Source organism: Cenococcum geophilum (genome assembly GCF_001692895.1).
Source record: "Cenococcum geophilum 1.58 unplaced genomic scaffold K441scaffold_23, whole genome shotgun sequence".
NCBI lineage: Eukaryota > Fungi > Ascomycota > Dothideomycetes > Gloniales > Gloniaceae > Cenococcum > Cenococcum geophilum.
The window spans coordinates 320911-325438 of NW_027137581.1; positions in this window are offsets into that span (position 1 = coordinate 320911).

Genomic DNA, 4528 nt, shown 5'->3' on the forward strand with positions numbered 1-4528 from the left:
ATTTGAATCTAGAACTCAAGCCGCGCGCGCGTACGGTATCCCTCCGTTAACTTTTTACGATCGCATAGGTGGCAAGCAGCCATAACGAATTGCTCACCAGTACAAGCAGCGGCTAACTCCTACACAAGAAGACTTTCTTACTAATTGGGTGCTTGAATAAGACCTATAAGGATTTACCCCATCGCATACGCGACTACAAGAAATAGCGGCTTAAATTATTAATTAAAATTACAATATAAAGCTCCTTAGTAAGTTATAGGTCTCTAGCTATTTATAACGCAATCCTTACATTAAATCCTTAGTTAGCCGACTAATAAAGGCTACTTAAGCTAAGGGGGCATAACCTAAGCAAATTTAAGAGTTCTATAATCTTTTATAGAGGGTATAAAACGCAAGTGGCGTATAGGTAGAGAATAGCTAGAATATAAACGAATCTAGTATCGCATTAAGTGTATGCGCAAACTTAATAAGACTAGGAGATGCCTTAAAAAAGAAGACCCTTATATAATTACCTAAAGATTATAAATAGGTATCTATTATAGAGGCAATCTTAGCGCTTAGCTAATTAATTCGGCCTCTAGTAATCTTTAAAGGAAAGTATATTTAATTAACCTAGTTCTATTATAATAAGGTACCCGATTAGATATATATAACCTTTAAAAACAGCTAGATAGCCAATCGCATTATATTTAATTGGCTTATTAAAGTCTTTTTACCTAAAACCAAACCACCTAGTAATAAAGCTTAATTACTTATTCTTAACGTCTATAGAAGCCACTATATTATAGAGTTTCTATAGAAATATAAGGCTAATAACGTATAGCTCGTCTTCCTTCCTCCTTATTTAACGTACGTTCTATAACCCCTAGATCTATCGTGCTTTTACCTAATTAAGACAAAATATTAAGAGTAGATTGCTAAGCTTATATATATTAACGATGCAGCTCTAATTAAGAAATACCGTTTTATTAAGTACTACTACAAGGTAAGGGGGGAAGGTTTAACCGCAAGAACAATTAAATCTAGGTAGCGCGCGTCTGGTATCTACCCCTAGAATCCGCTTAAAGGTCTTATATAACGGAACCTTATAGCAGGAACTACAATGGGTTCTGTCAATAGGCTAGGTATGTAGGAAATGTAAAGACAGTAGTTAACAACGTAATAACAACTGGTAGAGTGGTTGCCTAATAGATTAACTCCAATTATATTCTAAGAATTACTATAAGGAAGGAACTATCTAGGTAGGGATTAAGGGTCCTTAAATACATAACCGTACTCCTATAAAATCCTTCTTATACGTAATATACGTGTTATACGTAAGGTACGTAAGTTCCTCTTATTCCTCTTGTTTAATACGTAGCATATTATATAACCTTAGTTACTATTTCTCATTATATAGTTCTACGGGTTCTATTCTAAACCGTGCCTATATTAACTAACAAGCTTCCTCTAACTCTTCTCTAAGTAGTTATAGCATTATACTTAAAGCGTTTATAACACTATCTCCCTCCTTTTTATCTTCGTCCTTAAAGATACCTAGTATCTCTAAGTTGTTTACTAGAAGTGTGATATCTATTTAATTAATTTAGTTAATATCTTTACTTATATCTAAAGCCTCTTCTTCTTTATACGCGCAACGTTATACCCACACTATTACTGTAATATTATCGCTTAGTAAAATAATGCCATCTTTATATTCTTATTATGTAAAAGAGGGGTTAGTATATATCACGTTAGCAAGTCCTTTATCTTAATAACCCTCTTCTTATTTAGAGTGCACTAAAGTAAACGTTTAATTATTCTGCGATATTTGCTTTACTTCTAACGCTAAGTATACGCGTCCTATAACTCTTAATAATCTCTAAGTTCCCTAAGTAATTTATTATAGGGTTTTATGTTTAATCTGCTGCTATAAAGCTTAATAGTAACTTAGCGTAGGCCCTTATAGAGCTTAAGCGTTCTTAGAATACGGAATATAAGGCCCTAAACGCCTACATTGCGGCATCTGCCCATTTACTTCGTCTTAAGAAAGTTCGCGAGAAGGTTTATTTTAAGGAGTAGAAACTTATAGAATAAGGTCTATAGGAACTTAGTAATAAAAGAACGGATTCTCTTTTAATAGAGAAGGAAACAACTCTAAGTAGTTTGGCAGTCGCTCTTCCTAAGTCCCCCTTAGGTAACTTATTCTTCGGCGATTCTCCTTTATTAATATTGCCTAACCTTTTCTCTTCCGATACTCCTATACCTTTCCTATAGCGTTCTTTAGGTTCTTTAGTAGCTCCTAGGTAGTCTTATTATAGCCTATCTACTTTACTTTATACTATATTTTATTGTCTATATCCTTATAACTAATAATCTTTAAAACTTACTATTTGTCTTCCTCTTATCCTCTATATATGTCTGCTTTATAGACCGGTGGCCTAATATTTCTATATACTAGCTCTAGCATTATAATATACTATATAGGGTAGATCTTTATCCTAGCTAGTAAGTTTAACTTAAATATAACCAATGAAATTTTTTATATAATTTTAAAAGGTCTTAGTCTAACGCGGTCTAACTTCTTACTTAGTTATCGGCTCTTAAAATTTTTATATAGTAGCTATACTTTGTCTTCCTCCTTAAGATCTAGTCCCTTAGATTTCTTAGTATTATAGTACTTTTTTATTTTTTACTGTACTGCCTTAGCTATTTCCGTAAGGTTTGCATAAAGATTTATTAAACTCTTTATTCTTTACTTAGCTGTACTACTTACCTTCTTTACTTAATGTGGTAATAATAAGGTCCTTAGCTTATATCTATAATTCGCCTTAAATAGTAATATACTTATTCCTTTTTATGGTGTTATATTGTATATAAACTATATAACTAGTAATAGCAATGCCTAATTATTCTGTGTATAATTAATATAATGCCTTAGATACTATTCTAGTGTCTAATTTAATCTTTCCGTTTAATTATCTGTCTGTGGATAATATATAATAGAAGTTACTACTTAAACTCCTTACTCTGCTAAGAATACTTCCTAAAATACTACTATAAATCTTAGATCTCTGTCTAATATAATCTTACTTAATGCTCTATATCTTACGAATACTTCTTTAATATAGATTTTAGCGATATCTTCCGCCGATATTTCTTCTATGCATACTATAAAGTATCCCCACTTTGTAAGCTTATCTACTATTACTAAGATTACATTATAATCTTATCTAGTAATAGGATCTTTTAACTTTAGTAACTTTATAATAAAGTCCTATAATATAACTTCCTATAGTCTCTCTAGTATTTCGACTGGTTATAGCCCTCTATATGGCTTATACCTTGTTAATTTATTCCTTTAGTAATCTAGATATTCTTTTATAACTTACCTAGCTAGTTCCTAGATTCTATTAATAATATACTTCTCTTAAAGTCTTAACACTAAGCCTATAGCTCCGTTGTGTCCTTAAGTTAGTCCTTTATAAAATGACTTAATAAACTCCTTTACAATAGATCTTGGTACGTATATTACTTCTTAATTTTTATACTATTCTAAGTCTAGATCCTCTATTTATGCGTTTAAGATCTTTTATATCTAATTACTCTCTAGTAATTTATAGATCTTCTTTTCTTATATTACTATAATCTTCGGATAATTATACCTAATTAATCTATCTATATCCTTTTGTAGTAAAGCCCCTAATAGCTTTTCGTCGCTTTATAGTTTAGCTTTTCTACTTAGAGTATCTGCTCGTGCGTTCTCTATACCCTTAGTATGCTAAATCTTAAAATAGTATTCTGTAAGCATCTTTGCCTATCTAATCTATCTGCGATTAAGTTCTTTTATTATTAGGAACTCCGTTAGGTTCTTATAATCTATTTTAACTATAAATAGTTTCTCTATACCTTGTGTCACGGCTCGTACAAATGCCTCTAAACCGAAGCTTGTAGAATGCTGTATTACGAAGATACTAAGCTAAAGAGAAGGAAAAGGGGTCGCTAGGACCGATGTAAACAAATATGTAGGGTGAGCCGCCAAGGCGCTAGCTTTAGGCGGGCCAATCGCAGGTCGGCAGAATATGGCAGAATTTGGCAGGTAACGTGCGATAGCGCCGTTACATCACCCCCCTCTTTAAAAGAAAGCCTGCCCTTAGGCTTAGTTAGAAAAAATAGGGTAGCACTAGGCTTATAAATGTAGGATTACAAAAATATAAGATGAGGAGATAAAGGGGACACGAGTCCGTCCTGACTAAGTATAAAGGGCGATTGTGGGCTAAGTGGAAGCACTAGGCCAGAAAGAGTAGCCGCTAAAAGTCTTGGCACGGATCTGACTAATTAGATAACTTTAACCGGCAGTCGAAGTTCCTGGATATCTGAAATTTTACGGTACTGGCAGAAAACGGCAGAATATGGCAGAATTTGGCAGACAGCTATATTAGGGCTTTGGGGCGTTTTTATCCCTATGTTCTTCCGGTAACTTATTGTCTTTATTATGCCAGCATTCTATCCATTCGTCTAGGTACTTTGGGGGTCCAGGCGCATTAGG